The following is a 19331-nucleotide window of genomic DNA, read 5'->3' as shown; positions in this document are numbered from 1 at the left end:
TTCTTATTTCCTCTTTCTTCTTTTTGTCGTAACGTTCCAACTGGGACAAAGCCTTCTTCCCAGCTTAGTGTTCTTTGAGTACTGTCAGAGCTATTAACTGAGATCTTCCTCTGCCAGTGACCATTTGGCATGTGTATAACGTGTGGCAAGGGTTTCGGGTGAACTATCCAGTTCATTCGAATCTCGCCGGGGACTGCGACAAGGTGATGGACTCTCATACCTACTCTTCAACATCGCTCTGGAAGGTGTGATGCGACGAGCCGGGCTTAACAGCCGGGGAACGTTTTTCACAAAATCCGGTCGATTTGTGTGCTTTGCGTACGACATGGACATTATCGCCAGAACATTTGGAACGGTGGCAGAGCTGTACCTCAAAAACAAGCATGTACTTTTTAGGCGGAACCGAACACGACCGGATCCGTCTGGGTAGTAATGTTACGATAGACGGTGATACTTTCGAGGTGGTGGAGGAATTCGTCTACCTCGGATCCTTACTGACGGCTGACAACAACGTGAGCCGCGATCGTGAAATTCGGAGGCGCATCATCAGCGGAAGTCGGGCCTACTACGGGCTCCAAAATAAACTGCGGTCGAAAAAGATGTACCCACGCACCAAATGCACCATGTACAAAACGCTAATGAGACCGGTGATCCTCTACGGGCACGAGACATGAACCATGCTCGAGGAGGACCTACAAGCACTCGGAGTTTTCGAGCGACGCGTGCTAAGAACGATCTTCGGCGGTGTGCAGGAGAACGGTGTGTGGCGGAGAAGGATGAACCACGAGCTCGCTGCACTTTACGGCGAACCCAGCATCCAGAAGGTGGCTAAAGCCGGAAGGATACGGTGGGCAGGGCATGTTGCAAGAATGCCGGACAACAACCCTGCAAAGCTGGTGTTTGCAACTGATCCGGTTGGCACAAGAAGGCGTGGAGCACAGAGAGCACGATGGGCGGACCAGGTGGAGCGTAACTTGGCGAGCATCGGGCGCGACCAAGGATGGAGAGCGGCAGCCACAAATCGAGTATTGTGGCGTACTATTGTTGATTATGTCTTGTCTTAATGATGTTGAACAAATAAATGTATGTATAACGTGTGGCAGGCACGAAGATAACTATTCTAAGCCCAAGGAAGTCAGAGAAATTTCCTTTATGAAAAGTTCAAGTACCGACCGCGTATAGAACCTGTCACCCTAAGTAGGGTTCTGCTGAATACCCGAGAACGCTTCAGGAGCGTTTCATGCACTTCAGGGTGTGTCATGAGGTTTCAGAGATTCTTAGAAGGCTTCAAGGCTCACGAAGATTTGAGACGTTTCATTTTGTTTCAGGAGACTTCATATGCGCTTTTGGAAGGCTTTCGAAGGTCTCTGATGCGTTACAAGGGGTCTGAGGGAATTTCATGAGGTTTTCGAGTCTCTTCAAAGTGTTTCGGAGTTTTTTCTAGCGGATTTCAGAGGCGTTATAAGGGAGCTTCAGAGACGTTTTCAGGGGTTTCGGAGGGTCTCAAATGCCTCAAATGGGGTTTTAGAGGGTCTCAGGTGCCTCAGGAGTCCGACGGGGTTTCAGAGGGTTTTCGAAGGTATTTCAGGTAGATTCAGAGGATTTTCAGCGGGCTTCAAAGGCGTTACAGGGGGCTTTTTTAGGGGTTTAGGTGTCTCAGGAGGTTACAAGGGGTTTGAAGGGGCTTCATATGGCATACTGCCTTTTAAAATTGATTTTGCATCACTGCTCTCAGCTTCAGAAGGTTTTCAGAGGCGTTTTATAAGCGTTCGTTCCAGAAGGCGTTCAAGACGCCCCTGACTGACTACGCTTGTAGACTCAAGAGAATTCTTGAGCATTCCCGAACGAACATTGAACTCAACACTTGGCAGCACATAGTTGCATGAGGCTTTACAAGCAAAAATTTCATTCAAGCACACAAGTTAACCCTTATGTGGCCGGCAGGGTACCCGGGTACCCATCACCCATTTAAAATACACGGTGTAGAAAAAAGCAAAAAGTTTGCCGGCCACATAACGGTTAAGCATGCAAAATCCAACTGCTTATACTCATGAATGGTTTTAGATAACCTTAAAAAGTTCTATTCCAAAAATGATAGGAGACTTCAGAACAGCTTCTAAGAGCAAGCTGGGGATGCTAAGAAAATGCTGAGATTTCATGGAATAAGCTAGTGAATGGAGCAAAAAGCTTGTAGATTGTAGTTCTAGCATGAAGTTAGACATTTTGACAAGAAGCTGACCAGGAAACCCTACGATCGACAACGTCGGCCGGTATTTAGGTACGGGAATAGGTCCATGCACACCACCAGTGGACTATTTGCGCGTCGCACAAGTTGCTACGAGGCAGCACAACCAACTCGAAAGAGACAAGTAGATACGTGCAATCGGTTGTGTGTTGCATCACAGACAAACAGACGTGTCACTTGGAACAAAATGCGATTGAAATCACCGTCACGAAAACATAATCACCCAATGCTAATTGCGCTGTGGTTCGCAAACTCACTGAGTAGATGGCGGTAGTAAGCAAACGTCAAACAGGAGCGAAAACGATGCGAGCGCCATGAGTGAGCGATTTGCGCGAACTACAGAATATTTGAATAATCCGTTAAAAAGAAAAACGATGGAAAGTAAGTAGAGTGAGACGTCTGTTTGCCTGTGGTTGCATACTTACTTTGACGTGTGTTGGAGGTCTTTTGTCGCACTCTGCCCCCAACCCCAAGTAACCAAAAGTTCAGATAAGAGGGTACTTTTTAAGCTAAGCAGCTAGTGCGAGGTTGCTCATTTGCCTTCTAAGTAGCTTCATTTTTAGGTGATTTTGGAACTTCAAAGTTCACATAAGGTAGTTGGATAGCCTTTATCACAACCTTATTGATATTGAGATTCAGGTCTGAAATTGCTTCTGAAAATTATATGTTTACATACGTCGCTTATATGTAGATTTGAACTGGGTTCCCCCTGCGTGATAGACTGCTGACATACCGCAGCGCTGCTGAATATACTTGACAAAGTCACTTACCCCACTACTGTAAGTACAAGCATGTAAACTAGCTGCCGAAAAAGAATAGATTGAAATCAGACTTCACCCGCTGTTCACTCAATCGCAAATATAGCGCTGTGGTAGAGCGAAGGGCTCTCACGCAGCGGTTAACGGTTCGGAACCGGTTTGCGAAATTTTTATCCCTTTAAACCTAAATTCATTGATTTGATCAATTCAAATTTGCCTTCTATTCAAGTATGCTTAAAAAGTCATTTTCGGTAAAAAAAAAATGACTTAATGAATTAATTCTTCCTTGAAACAGAATGTTACTGATCTACTACTACTACTACTTAGAAGTTCCGACAAAGTTCCAAGTAGTATCTTAAGCAACTTTCAAGCTGCTCAAGAGGTTAACAATGAGCCTTGCCGGAGGTTTGTGTGCAACGTGCCAGTAAGGCTCATCGATACTATCTTAAGCAGCTAGAAAGTTCCATTCGAAACTTTTTCTGAACTTCGTGGAACTTGAAAGTGCATTTTGCCATGGGGAGCGGAACTTTGGATGCACGCTCTCTGTGCTTGTCCCCGTGCTTCACTCTACACCAACTAGTTTCAGAAGCGTTTCAGAGCATATCCAGTGTGACTTATAGGTGCCAGAGTGTTTGAGAAGGTTTTTTTATGAGTTTCAGACGTGTATTCCAGGGAAATTCAGGTGTGTTTCAAGGGATTTAAAATGCGCTTCAGGGAGCATTTTAGGGCATTTTTCAGGTCATTCAAGGGGTTTCAAGAGTGCTTAAGAACATTTTTTTAAAGGTTTCAGAGTGTTTCAGGAATGTGTCAGAAGCATCGCAGGATGTTTGAAGGGAGGGGTTTCGTAAAGGTTTCAAGGCGTTCTAAGGGAATTCATAAGCGTATCAAGGGTATCAAGTGCATTTTAGCGAGTCTCATGAGTATTTCAATCCCTGCATCATGTGCATTTTAAGAGAATTTTACCCAAGTAACATTTTGATTGCCAATTAGTCTTGAAGCAATTTTTAATACCGTTCCAAACCCTTTACCTTTTATTATAGTTTTATGAAGGTTTTAAAAACCTCTTCTATTCTATTTGACTAAAAAATATTTCTTGGGTAGTGAAGTTTTAGGGGGTTTTACGGGGTTTTTGAAGTGTATTAGTGGTTTTCAAGGGATTTCAGAGACATTCAATGGCGTTTCAGGAGGTTCAAGAGGTTTTGAAAGTTTTTTGTGTAGTTTACATGGGGCTTCAGAGAGTTTAGAGACGTTTCAGAGGATTTAAAGGGTTTCGAGAGGGTTTCAGGATAGCTTTAGGGGCGTTTCAATGGGTTTCGGTTTTCGACAAGTCTGTTAGGGAAGTCAAAGGTCAAGATGATTTTGAGGACACTGTGAGAAATAATGGGGTTTCAAAAAAAATAGCTATGTATTCTGGCAGTCAAGCCTGCAATGGTAAGCAACTTGCAATTCCTGACGATGTTGGGAGACATAATAGTGATTTGTAAAGAAGCTGAGGACTCTTGGAACAAGATGAATCCAGGAATACCTGTAGAGATACTTTCAAGAATATCTCCAGAGATTGTTCCAGCAATACTTCAAATATTCTTTCTGGAATGCATTGAGTGGATCATCTAAGATTTTTTCTAAGATTCCTTCACGATTACCTTCACTAATTCATTTGAAATTTTTTTTGTGAGATTCCTCAAAAAGTAATTGCCTCAAAAGTGCTTCCTTAATTTTGCTAGGGCTTGCATTAGCAATCCCTCCAGAGATTTATCCAGGAATTACTACATAGATTCCAGTAATATCACACTTAATTTTGATTACCGAGTTCGGTAATTTTTTGACGAGATCAAAACTGCTGAGCACCGAACTCGTTCAGCAAAAATGCATTGTTTACCTTTTCCATACGATTTTGACAGTTGTTTTACTGAACCTCAGTAAAATCGATTACCGAAACTACCGAGATCGGAATGCTGTTATAATCTCGTCAAAAAAGTACCGAACAGGCAATTCAGAAATAAGTGTGACGATTCTTTTAGAAATTATTTTAAAGATTCTCTCTGGTATTCTCTCAGAGGTTCCAGGTATTCTTCTGAAGATTTCGCCAAATTCTTCTATGCGTTCCTTCAGAGATGCTATTAGGAATTTCTACAGATTATTTTAATCTGTATTAATCCTTAAAAGCCCAGGACGAACTTTGACTGATCCCATTTGAATCGTTCTCGGTAACCAAGACATGAAATTGCAATCTCTTCGAAGTTACATCAAGGAGAAGAGTTGTACTAACAGTTGGATTATTGGTGTTCCTCTCCCTTTTGGTGCGGGGCGGATACAAGTGTGGCATACATCATATTTTAAACTAAGCTTGATTATTTCGACGTAATTAAAAACAAAGATTGCAGTTTTTAGTCCTAGGAGTTCATCTCGGGATCCTCGCTTAACTTCCCTTCCGAAGGAAGAACTCGTGATAGTCACGTGTTCTAACCATCACACCCAGGACCGCTCCTCACCTACAAAAACTCTTCTAGGAACTCATTCAAATATCCTCCCAAAAATTCCAGCACAACTCCTCAAAAACTCCTCCATGAATTCAAACAGAATTTTGTCTAAGAATTGCTTCAGGAATGGTACAGAGATTTCATCTCGGGATTTTTTCAGGGACTCCTCTAGAGATGTCTCTAAGAAGTCCTCCGGGCCTCTCAAATGATTTTATCAGGAATTCCTCCAGGTTTTTCTCTTTCCCACCAACAATTCATCTGAAAGTGTCTTCAGATAGTTCTCCAAGAATTGCTTCAAAGATTCCTCCAGAGATTGTTGGTTAGAATATAAAGTAGGATTCCTAGAATTTTTGGAAAAATCACTGAGGAACCACTGTATTTGCTCTAAAAACGCTTTCATAAATATTCCAGGGCTCGTTTCATCAATTCCTTCATAGATTTATAAAAAAAAATCATACAAAGATTTCAAGAATTCTTCTTTTAAGGAATTATTCAAAAGATTCTCTCCGAAGTTCCCCCAGTGGTTCCGAAAGGCATTTTTCTAGAAATTTTCCAGGAATTTCCCTAAGAATTCCATCAGAGTTGCTTTCGGGCATGCCTGCAGAAACTTTTCTAGAAACTCATTCAAAGATTCTCTAAAAAAAATTCACCACAACTCCTCAAAAAGTCATAGAGATTTTTGTCTAAGAGTTGCATCAGAAATTTCCCTCGTGTTACTCAAGTTCGCTTAAGGAATTCATTTAGAGATTCTACCAGGACTTCCTACAGAGGTTTATGTAGGAATTTGTTCCAAAATTCCTACAGGAATTCTTCTAGGTACTCCACTAGAAATTCCTCCACGAAGTCCCCTGGATTCCTGGAGGGTCCCAAAAGACTTCTCCAGGAATTCCTTTAGGAGTTCCCCTCACCAGGAATTCTTCTAGAAATGCCTCCAGAGATTTTTCCAAGAATTCCCTCGAAGTTCCCTTCAGAGATGATGATTAACCTGGGCATATTAGTGGAATACCTGTAAGTTGATAAAACCAGAGATTGCTAGTTCCAAGATAAATCTTCGCAATAATACCCGAAGGAATACATAGTAGAATACCTGGAAGCTGTTAACGAATTAAAATTCCTGGAAATAACTGAACGATGTCTTTAAGCAAGGCAATTTCTAGAGGGATCTGTGGGAGAAATTCTGAAAGAGTTCCGAAATGAATTTCTGTGAGAATGTCTGAGAAAATTCTGCAAGAATATCTTCATGAAATCCTGAAGTAAATCCTGGGGAAACTTTAGAAGCCATTTTTGAATGAGTTATTAAATGAACCTCACGATAATGACTGGATGCATCTCTGGAGAAGAATTCCTGAAGCAATCTCTTATGGTTTCCAGAAGAAATCTCTGGAGAATTCCTTCAGGAATCTCTGAAATAATTCCTGGAAAATTTCTTTGAAGGAATTTCTGGAATTAAGCTTTCTGGAGTAAGGATTTCTGGCAAATAGCTCCAAAAAAAAATCAAAGAAATAATTCAGTATTTATATGTAGTTCCAAGAGGGAGTTTAGGCAACATTTATGTAGAAAATCCTGAAGAAACTTCAGTTTCATGACAATGGAATTGAGGAAGAACTTGATTTTATTTGTAAAAATAATTTGGAAGGATTTCCAGGAAAACTTGCGAAGCAAAAAAGGCATAGAATGTCTTGTTATTTTCTTGCAATTCATGGATAGCCAAACTACTTGATTACTTGGTTATATTCGATTCAAGTTTACATAATAAATAATAAGTAATCTGCGTGCTAGGTTTCAGATGATTGAACCGACTAATCTTCGTTCATTGGCTTTTATCAGCGAGAGAAATTGACAGGCTAAATTGTGGAAGAAAATTGGTAGCCTTCGATGATTACGTTAGCTCAAACCGTATACGTGGTACGTACCGAACGCAATCATCCAAAACGCCAACATTAACCCCGCACATTGCACATCACTGCTATGCTGGCTGGCGCTGGCGGCAGCATTGCAAAACCTCTCATTAGTGAATCCGCCGCGTAGCTTTTCATTTTGTTTGAATTTCACGCAATTGTATACAACAAACACACCCACCCGATGTGGTTGGGTTAAAAATTTCCATCCGAGATATATATATTAATCAAAGCCGTTGGTTGGCTGCTGCGCCTGATACCCACATATTAAATATTGGAGTCTAATAAGCGGGCTCTGTTTGGAACCACCCCCGCGTACTGATATGAACAGTGGATTGTACATTTCCACAATCTCAGCAAAAAAAACAGTAAACATATAATTACTTACCATTTGCATTGAGTTCACGCAAAAGTTCACGTCCTCGTCGGTGTGGAGTCGTCTCTGGATCTCTGTGGCTGTTCTTCCAAGCTACCAAGGATGTATTTCTTCGCACGCAATTTTCCAAACCGCGCTTCTGCGTGCCTCAGTTTGTGTGCGAGTGCATGTAAATCCGAAAGTTTTTCTTCGACTGTAATTTTTCACCACTGAGCGCCACTGATAAAGAAGCGCGCTGTATATCTATCTGCAGCACCTGATAATAGCTGCGTTGTTGATGATGAAACAAACGAAAAACGCAAAGCTCTTTTTTACTTCCACTAATCCACCGAAAAAAAAAAAAACTGACAAGCGCCGTCTCACACAATGTGTATGTAAAACTTTTCGCTCAACTTTTCGAATTCGTATATTTTCCTGTTGCTATTTGGCTGTTTCACTTTCCGATGCCTCCGTGCTGTTACGGTTTTTTTTTTATGTTTAACTGATTGCACTATACTCTTCAGTTTGGCTCCGTTTCTTGGTCTTCCGAAGCAGTTTCGGTTGTATGTGGCCACGACGACGGGGTGCTCGCGAGTCTAATTGCGCCTTTTTTTTCTCACTGTAGCGGGCGCAAAAAGCAAAAATCAACGAAAAAAATTTCCCTTTTTCTGCTCACATCAAAAAAACATCACGCCAATCGGGGAAAATGCCGCTTTGCCAAAAGCAGCGCACTACTGCACTATCCGAGGAAAACGATCAATTAGCCATAAATTTGTATCACTTGGCTTAACTGTGCGCGCGCTCGCGAATGCTGAGCTTAAAAACTGATTGGATATTCAATATTTTAACTGCTCTGATGCGCGAAACACTTTTCGTTATTCGGACGCTTTCATACAATACAACAGTAGCACACTGATTAAACTCATGCGATCAATAGGTGGAAAATCAATTTTCACTTTTTCGCGCCACCGTCTTCCACAGCGACTCACTGCTGTTTGATTTTCGTCGATAGCTGACCCACACCTCCTTAGAACATCGATCGCACTTCAACCACTTGGCGCCAAAAGTGTAAGATTGGCAACACGCTTGTTGGCGCCGAAAAACGAAAGTTTCGCAAGTTTCTTCGTACCTTTGCGATCGTCGAGCAAACTACTATGCAGCCAGTGACTTCAATGCTCACTTGGTCAGATCACACAATCACTAGATACAGTCAGTGGCACCGACCGACCGATCGACCAGCCCCGTGCCTCGTTGGTCAAAGACATGTGCAGCGGAGCGTGCACCAACCTGGCGGGGTCTTTGAAGCGTTGCAAAATTTCGAGAATTCTGTGCGTGCGCAACAGCTAGGTACACCACGCTTTGCAACAATGTTGAAGTTGAAGTCACTAAAGAAAAGACGATTATGGTAAGGTTTTAGTCGTCAAGTTCGCGCGGGTGGATCGTTCGTTAACTCTCCAGCTCTGGAGCACTTGTACACCGTCACTGTTGCCAACGCAGCAAAGTCAATTGACAAGTTGTTGTCCGGTCCCGGTTTTGCTGTTTTTTTTTCGATAAGTCTGGATGTTGTAGAATTTCGGCCGCGCGTGATTTGTCTAGGAATGGTTTCTTTTGGAGGATCGAAAAGAAAGTTCACGCAAATCAGCGCCGATGAGAATGGGTGTAGTGATCTGCTGTCTTTCGTTTGGTCACAGCCACCGGTTCAAAGTCTGGAATGAAAGAGTGGTATTTTCGATTAAGTATATGATTTGTCTTGAGAAGATATATAATGAATTATTGTTTATGCATACAAACGCGATCACACAAATCAATCAACGATCACCCACTACACATGCATACATTCAATACAACAAACAATACGAGCGAAGAGCAGAACTCACTAAATTTGACACCAAAAGAAAATAAAAAATCTGACGAAGAATGCAGACAAAGTTTGAGGAAACATAATAACTTAACAGTTTGTGTTTATTTAACCCTTTGGAGAAGGAGGGGTCATATATGACCCCAACATAGAAACGGCTGTATATATTCACCCATTCGATAAAACAGAATACTGTCTGCGGTAAAGTTGCTGCAAATTGAGTCCTCTATTAGGGAAAAATGGGCATATTTGTGTTTGGGGTTTCATTGACAACCTAGAACATCCTGAACACCATCAAATTTGGAGAAATGAAATAATTGACATACCAGTTGATCTAAAAGCTGAACTTGGACGTGGGTTACGTTTATATGTATTAATTTAACCTTCGCCAAGAACATCAAAAGGTGTTTTATATTATTATATTATGTATTTTCGCAACAATTAATAGCATTGCATACCCTACTGGAATCCGTGAAGCTCTTGACATCCCTATAGACACTATAGAGATATTCCAGGTCAGCCAAACTACCTTGGAGTTCAGAACTTCAGATCTACACTCGTAACAAGAGCCATATCTGTAATACTGAGTAACGTTGCATAATCAACCGCAGCTACTGGAGGTATCTGAAGCCTGCTAGCTTATTACAAACCTTTGGAACATTTAGGATTGTCCAAACTGTTCTATAATGAAGTCCTTCAAATCAACAAAAATAACTTAACGTGTTTTGCCATAAATAATAGTATTGCATAATCTGCTGGGATCCACGAAGCTCTTGAAATCTCATGTGTCATTTAGAGACACTACAGGGATATTCCAGGTCAGCCAAACTACCTTAGACTACTAAACTACCCGTAGACTACCCGAAGAAGTTACACCCGTAGACTTCAGGATCTAAACTCAAGAACAGTTTGGATGACCTAGGATATTCCGACTGATCTGATACTGTATATTGAACTTTCAGAAGACTTACTGGACTTTAGAGTGTAATCTCAAGAACAGTTTGGATGACCTAGGCTATCCCGACTGATCTGATACCTAGTCTGATACTGTCTGTTGAACTTTCAGAAGACTTATTGGACATGATAGATTACAATATGTAGCTTTGTATAATGAAAGAAGTTACCGTTACACCCGTAGACTTTGGGATCTATACTCGAGAACAGTTTGGATGACCTGGGATATCTCAACTGATCTTATACTGTCTATTGAACTTTCAGAGGACTTACTGGACATGATAGATTACAAATCGTAGCTTTGTATAATGAAAGAAGTTACCGTTACACCCGTATACTTTAGGATCTATCTATACTCAAGAACAGTTTGAATGACCTAGGCTATCCCGACTGATCTGATACTGTCTGTTGAACTTTCAGAAGACTTATTGGACATGATGGATTAATTTATGTATGGGTTTCTTCAGAAATTTGGTATTCTTACTGGGTATCCTCTTCTGGAGCTAAACATTTCTGGTAGGAATTGTCCTGGATGTATTTTTCCTGGGTTTCTCCTGTAAAACCTGAAGAGAATCCTCCGGGAATTCCTGAAGGACTCTCAAGAACAATTATTATTAATAATTGGAGATATTCCTGCTGAAAATGATCTAGTAGAAATTCCTGGAACTTTGGAAGAATCACAACATGAACTTCCATTGGATTCCTTGGAGTAATCTCTGGAGGAATCCTTGGAGCGATCACAGTATAGGAACCCTGGGAGAAATCTCTGAAGCAATCCCGACAAGAACTTTTATAGGAATCCAATTATGCATTTGTTATGAATTCTAAGAATTCTCTTGGAATGCCTCCAGGAAAGCCTGATGGGATCCTCTAGAAATTCCTGCTGGGACTGCAGAAGAAATTCCTTCAAGGATTCCTCTAGGAATTTCTCCTGGGATTCCTATAATAAGTCCACTTGAAGTTAATCCGTGAATTCCTCATAGGATTCGTCCAGGAATTTCACCAAAAGAATTTCTTCATGAATTCCTCCAGGGATTTTTCCAAAAAAAAACTCGGTATAATTCCTGTAATGATTTCTCCAAGGATACTTTCAGAAATCTTCAAGGAATGTCTGCTAGGATTCCACCAGAAATTCTTTTTGAGATACCTCAAACGATTTCATTATGGATTTCTCCAAGATTTTCTCTGGGGATTTCTCTAGAAATTTCTGCAAGAATTCTTCCAAGAATCTGTTGGCATCTCCTCTAGAAATTCTTGCTGGAATTCCTCCAGCAATTGCTGCTGTAATTTATGCATGGGTTTCTTCAGAAACTTGGTATTCCTACAGGGTATCCTCCTCTGGAGCTAATGCTGGTATTTATCCAGTACTGCTATTGGGATTGATCTAGACATTTCTGATAGGATCTCTCCAGGATGTATTTTTCCTGGGTTTCTCATGTAAAATCGGCAGAGAATCAGGAATTCCTGAAGGACTCTCAAGAACAATTATTATTAATAATTGGAGATATTCCTGCTGAAAATGATCTAGTAGAAATTCCTGGAACTTTGGAAGAATCACAACATGAACTTCCATTGGATTCCTTGGAGTAATCTCTGGAGGAATCCTTGGAGCGATCACAGTATAGGAACCCTGGGAGAAATCTCTGAAGCAATCCCGACAAGAACTTTTATAGGAATCCAATTATGCATTTGTTATGAATTCTAAGAATTCTCTTGGAATGCCTCCAGGAAAGCCTGATGGGATCCTCTAGAAATTCCTGCTGGGACTGCAGAAGAAATTCCTTCAAGGATTCCTCTAGGAATTTCTCCTGGGATTCCTATAATAAATCCACTTGAAGTAAATCCGTGAATTCCTCATAGGATTCGTCCAGGAATTTCACCAAAAGAATTTCTTCATGAATTCCTCCAGGGATTTTTCCAAAAAATCTCGGTATAATTCCTGGAATGATTTCTCCAAGGATACTTTCAGAAATTTTCAAGAAATATCTGCTAGGATTCTACCAGAAATTCTTTTTGAGATACCTTAAACGATTTCATCATGGATTTCTCCAAGATTTCCTCTGGGGATTTTCCTAGAAATTTCTGCAAGAATTCTTCCAAGAATCTTTTGGCATCTCTTCTAGAAATTCTTGCTGGAATTCCTCGAGCAATTGCTGCTGTAATTTATGCATGGGTTTCTTCAGAAATTTGGTATTCCTACTGGGTATCCTCTTCTGGAGCTAATGCTGGAATTTACTGGAAAGTACTGCTACTGGGATCGATCTAGACATTTGTGGTAGGAATTCTCCAGGATGTATTTTTCCTGGGTTTCTCATGGAAAACCTGCAGAATCCTTCAGAAATTCCTGAAGGACTCGCAAAAATAATTATTATTAATAATTGGAGATATTCCTGCTGAAAATGATCTAGCAGAAATTCCTGGATCTTTGGAAGAATCACAATAGGAACTTCCATTGGATTGCTTGGAGTAATCTCTGGAAGAATCTCTGGAAAAATCCTAGGAGCGATCACAGGAATAATATGTATAGGCCCTGGGAGAAATCTCTGAAGCAATCCCGCAACTTTTATAGGAATCCAATTATGCATTTGTTATGAATTCCAAGAATTCTCTTGGAATGCCTCCAGGAAAGCCTGATGGGTTCCTCTAGAAATTCCTGCTGGGACTGCAGAAGAAATTCTTTCAAGGATTCCTCTAGGAATTGCTCCTGGGGTTCCTACAATAAGTCCACTTGAAGTTCCTCCATGAATTCCTCTTAGGATTCTTCCAGGAATTTCTCCACAAGAATTTGTTCATGAACTCCTCCAGGGATTTTTCCAAAAAAATCTCGGTATAATTTCTCAAATGATATCTCCAAGGATACTTTCAGAAATCTTCTAGGATTGCCTGCTAGGATTCCTCCACATTTTTTTTTTTTTTTGAGATACCTCAATGGATGAGTTTCTGGATGATTTCAATAGGGATTTCTCCAAATTTCCTCTGGGGATTTCTCTAGAAATTTCTGCGAGAATTCGTCCAAGAATCTTATGGCATCTCCTCCAGCAATTCCGGCTGTAATTTATTCATGGATTTTTTCATAAATTTTGTATTCCTACTGGGAATCCTCTCCTGAAGCAATTGCTGGAATTTAGTCTGTACTGCTATTGAAATTGATCTAGTCATTCCTGGTAGGATGGTAGGAACTCTAAAGGATATTTGTTTGTTTCTGGGTTTCCCATTAATATATGCAGAGAATCCTCCGGGAATTCCTGAAGGACTCTCAAGAACAACAATTGGTAATATTCCTGCTGAAAATGATTTAAAAATATCAATAAAAATTCTAGTGGGAGCTCCTGAATTAATCCCAGCTGTAGGTATTCTCAGAGAAATACCTAGAGAAACTTCGTAAGGAGTCATAGCAGGAATTACTGGTAGAATTTCAAGAGGGCTCTTTTGGGGAATCCCAGGAGCAATACCTTTGGAGGATTTTTTCGGAGGAACCCCAGCAGGTATCCCTAGAGGAATTCCAAGAGAAATTTCTGGAGAAATCTTTTGGAAAGTCCTCTTAGAATTTCTCCAGGAATGCCTGATGGGGTTCTGTTAGAAATTTCCGCTGGAGTCCCTCCATGGATTTCTCCAAGGACTCCTCAAGAAATTTCTCAAATGATGACGTTTGGAATTTCTGCAAGGATACCTCTCGGAATTCTTGTTGCTGGGACTCCTTCAGGAACTCTTACCAGGATTTCCAAGCATTCTTGCTGGAATTTCTCAAGGATGTTCAGCTGGTATTACTCTTAGGAATGCTCCAGGAAGTTCTAAAACATTTCCAGCATGAATTGCTTGGGGATTGTCAGCAAGACTTCTTCGATGATTCCCATCACGAATTCCTGGGAAAATTCCAACAGCATTCCAGTAGCAATTTCAACAGTAAGAATACGAAGAGGAAATCCTAAAAAAAATCCCTACAACTTCAAAAGAAACCCTGAGAAAAAAAAACGGTTAAACTTCTGGAGGAATTCATAGAGAGTTTCAGGAGAGACTGCTGGATGAATCCCTTCATGAATAGGAGAATAGAATCAATCCAAGTGGAATTCTTGGATAAATTTCAAGAGAAATTCCTGGATGAATCCTTGGGCAAAATCTTTGGATGAACCCTATAAGAAATTCTTGGAGGAAATCCAGCAGGCAGCCGGCATGCTTGGGGAAATTCCAAGAGAAATTTGGGGAGGAATCTTTTGAATCTCTGTAGAAATCATAAAAGGGACTTCGGCTGAAACTCTACTGACCATTCATAGAGGATTTTCTAGAAGATTTCCTGAAGGAACTCTGAGAGGAGTCTATTAAAAAATCTTTGGAGAATTTCTCTGGGAGCTCCTCTACAAATGCCTCATGGGATATCTCGAGAAATTGTTGCTGAGATTGCTCCAGTAATTTTTCCTAGGATGCATACACAAATCTTTTCTGAAATCACTCAAATGATTCTTTAAAAAAATCTAGAAATTTTCCAAGGATTCCCTTAGGAATTTCTTTTGAAATACCAGCAGAAATTCCAGCTAGGATTCCTTCAGATATATTTACTAAGTTTTCTTCGGGAATTCTTGCTGGGATTTCTCAGACAACTTCAGCTGGGTTTTCTTCAGTAATTGCTCATAGGAGTCCTCCAACTATTCCTGAAGTATTCCCAGCAGGAGTTACCTGAAGAATCCCCGCATGTATGGAACAATCACAAAGGTGACCTTTTCTTTGGAAATTTCTTTGTGAGTTCCTACGGAAATTTCTATTGAAATTTCGTTGGGATCGTTTTCGGAAATTCCTTTGGCAATTATCAAAGGTATTTTAAATTTTGCGGCAACTTCTATACAAATTCCCTCGGCAATTCCATTGGGAATTTCTCAGGTAGCTTTTCGTGAAATTCTTCAGATTTTTTTCTCTGTAAGTATGTATGAGAATTCATTTCGGAATAAAATCGACCATTCCATTTTCAGATTCATTCAGTTATTATTTTGAAAATCGCAATTCCTTTGTGGGTTCCTTCTGTAATTTCTTTAAAAATTTCATTAGCAATTCCAAAAGCAAGTTTCGGAATAGCCTAAGGAACTGTCTGAGATTTTTTTACCGGAAAGAATTATGACAGGAATTGCCTGTGAAATTTCCAAATAAATGGCGGATATAATTTCTAGTGAAATCGCTGTAGAAGCTAGCTAACTATGCAATTTCCGAAAAAAAAAGAATTACCGAACGGTTTTCCAAAAGATATGGTAAGAATTTATAAAGGAATTGCCGAAAGGAATTTTCTAAGGACTAGCAAATCACAAACTTTTTTATTTCAAAAATAAATGCTAAAGAAATCCTAAAAAGAATCGCTTAAGCCAAGGCTCAAGCCCTTTTCATGAGGAATTAATATACATAAACACAAAGGAATACAGAGTAAATACAGAAGGAATCTCAATAAAACTGTTGAAATTCTCAAAGGCACTACAAAAGGAAATCCCAAAGGAATTTCCGCATGAATTTACAATGGAACAATTGACAAAAAAAAACAAAAAATCCTAGAAATGGCTGAACAAATTGTAATTACCCCAAATGCCCAATTTCTTGCCGAAGAAATCACCAAAGTACAATCCGAAGGAATCACCGTAATTTGGGGAGCAGTTGATCATTTTTCATTCAATAAAATCTGTTACAATGCATTATAACAAACAAATATTTTTAAAACATATATCGAAGAGACCTCCGTCAAGCTCCGTTAACAAATATCAAAAAATTACAATCCTTGGAGAAGTTCATAGATGAATCCCTGGAAACATCTTTTGAAGTATCTCTATCGAAGAATTTCTGAAAAACCTCTAAAAATCCCAAGAACAATCACTGGAGAGATCCTTGGTGAAATTCCACTTCTGGAGAAAAGATTGGAAGAGATCCCGGGAAAATACCAAAGAAATCACAGGATGAAACCCTATAAGAGTTCCTGAAGGAATCCTGTAAGTAATTTCTGTAGAAATTTCTAGTAGAGTTCCCGGATAAACCCCTTGAAATATTTCTGAAGCAATCCCTATGGAAATCTTTGAAGAAATCCCTAGAGACATCCCCAGAGGAATTCCTGAAAAAAAAAACCTGGACTACTTCCTACAAGAATCGTTGGCAGAAATCGCTTTGATCTCTTTGGAGAAATACCTGAGGAATTCCTGAAAAAAAAGTTTTGGGGAATATCTATAGCAATTCCTAAAGGAAATCTCTGCAGAAATGGCTTGAAAAATTCTAGCATGAATTCTAGGAGAATTCCCAGCAAGACATTTCAGAAAAACCTCCCCAAGACTTGTGGAAATATCACAAGAGAAATCCGTAAAGCAATACCAAGAGATGTTTCTTCAGAAATCCCAAGAGGAATCCACGGGCAATCCATAGAAACCTGACACGGAAATCCATAGAGACATAATGGAGAGTAATTTCTGGAGAAATATCTGAAGGCATCCGCAGTTTTATTAAGAAATCTTTAGAAGACATCCCGGAGAAATCTCTGGATGGATCCCGGGTAAAATTATCTAATCAGAAATCCCTGAAGGAACCCTAAGAAGAGGAAAAGCAATTAGAATCCCTAGGAAAATTCTTAGATACATTCCTGGATAAATCTATGAAACAATTTTAGATGGAATTGTTGGAGAGATCAGTTTAGAAATTTCTGCACACTTATTTCAGAGTCACTTGTTCGACTGTTCTATTTTCGGTAAAAGTTTGGATTACCGAAGTTCAACACAGTTTTACCGAAGTACAGATGATCCAGTAAAGTTTACCGACCATTCGGTAATATTTCGCTGAATTTCGGTAATATTTTGCTGAACATTCGCTAACCTTAACTTTTACCGAAAATAAAACAGCCGAATACGGTACTTTATTTTAAGTGTGTGCGTACATCCCTAGAAGAATAAAAGTCATGCAAAAATACCAGATGAAAATCTGGAGAAAAAGAAGCGAATAACGAACTCTGAAGAAATGCCTGGAAATCTTTAGGACATATTTGAAGGGATGCCTATAAACATCTCCGAAATAATTCCCGAAGGTTTTATCCGAAGGAACACCAGCAGAAGCTTCTGGAGGAATCACAACAAAAATTTCTGTTGAAAACTCACCACGAATCTCTAAAATAAAAACTGCGAGATACCTCTAAGAGAAATTTTGTAGAAATCCCTAAAAGAATCCTGCCAGCAACTCCTGAAGAAATCCCAGTAGAGAATCTCCAACATAAATTTATATTACAATTTCAGCAAGGGGCCATTCATAAACCATGTAGACCAAATTTTAGTCATTTCAGACCCCCTTCGCCGTCGTAGAATCATTTGTATGAAGTGTAGACTTTGATCAGAACCTCCACCCCGCAAAAGTTGATGTGGTTTATGAAGGGCCCCCAAGTGGTTCTGGAGAAATCCCTGGAGGCATCTCTGGAAAGAAGAAGAAATTTTGTCATTTTTTATTAGTTCGAGGTTTAGTGGAAGAAGTGAATTTCTACCACAGCATCACGTTTCCGTAAATATGTATCTGATTTATAGTCACATCAACAGGCAATATTTGGAGATGGTAACATAAGGCTGAATTTCAAAAGGCTGCATGAACAAAAGGCTGAATACGAAATGCTGAAATTACGAAACTGTAACATAATGCTGAAATTACAAAAGGCTGAAAATACGAAAATGCATATATAATTCTGGAATAACATTTGAAAAGGGCATACAAGTATTGGTAAACAATGATTTAACACGTTGCTCCTGAGCCCTCATAAGCTTACTCACACAAACTAAGACCAGATAGAGCGAACATCGATCTTTCGGATAACGGTGTTCATTTGCGTGGGCGGGCTGTTGTTAGGCCCTACGGAGCGTTTTCGAAAAAAAAAAGACACAAGATCTCTTGGGCCCTTTTCAAATGTTGCTCCAGAATTGACAGTATTTCTTCTTTTTTTTTTAATTTACGCTCCAACTGAGATAAAGGCTGCTTCTCAGCTTGGCCTATCTTGTAACAGGCACGATGATACTCAATACCAAAGCAAGTTAAGAAAATTTTGGCCCGAAACAATAAAAAGTTCTTGGACCAAACGCGATTCGAACGCGTAGCCCTTAGTAACAGTTAGTTTTGAAACTGAGCTTAGTGAGCCATGATGATTTCCCTTCTTCAAGGACAGACTTGTTAGAACCCCAAAATGGCCGCCACAATGGCCGACTTTGGCACCAACTCACGATTTCGAGGGCACAAATCTATTCGTAAACAAAACCAGCGCACCTGAGCTTCTTGTTTTAAGCTTATTACAAGTGAGAAAGAATTGAATATTATATGAAGCTTGCTTCTTGAGATTTGTGCGTTTGAAGTTCTGATTCACTGTTCAATTTCACTGCGGAATTTCAAGACGTTTTTCCTTAAAATATATACCGTAAACCGGGGTCAAATTGATCTCCGGGTTGAAATTGATCAGACGTTTTTCAGCTAGAAACATAATACTTTAAACGAATTTCTTTCAAGTATCGTGATGTTGGAATCAGGTACTAAAATATAGTTGTAAAGAAACTATGTGAAGCATGTTTTGTCTATTGGAAAATCATCTGATCAATTTCGACCCGAAGATCAATTTGACCCCGGTTTACGGTACAGGTTGGACTCGATTATCCGGAGTATCGATTTTTATTTCACACCGGATAATCGAATTTTCCGGATAATCGAATCGCTTATAAAAATAAAATCAAAATTCAAAAACGTATGAAAATATATGTTTTTGTTATTTTATTTTCTTGAAACAGTGACGTAGCCGGAAATTCGAATAA

At 39.8% G+C, this 19331-nt stretch overlaps 1 long non-coding RNA gene across 2 annotated transcripts in view; it reads right to left on the bottom strand.

Moving 5' to 3' along the window:
- The window catches only part of LOC134289574 (uncharacterized), a 110832-nt gene that overhangs the window by 58986 nt on the left and 32515 nt on the right, over positions 1-19331 (bottom strand). For both annotated transcript variants that reach the window (XR_009998563.1, XR_009998564.1), the window contains exon 2: positions 7770-9442. This is a non-coding gene — a long non-coding RNA (uncharacterized LOC134289574). The remainder of the gene's footprint in view (positions 1-7769; positions 9443-19331) is intronic.

The sequence above is a fragment of the Aedes albopictus genome, chromosome 3, assembly GCF_035046485.1.
Source record: "Aedes albopictus strain Foshan chromosome 3, AalbF5, whole genome shotgun sequence".
NCBI lineage: Eukaryota > Metazoa > Arthropoda > Insecta > Diptera > Culicidae > Aedes > Aedes albopictus.
Note: the sequence above shows the minus strand (reverse complement) of the source record. Positions and strands in the feature narration are given on the sequence as shown.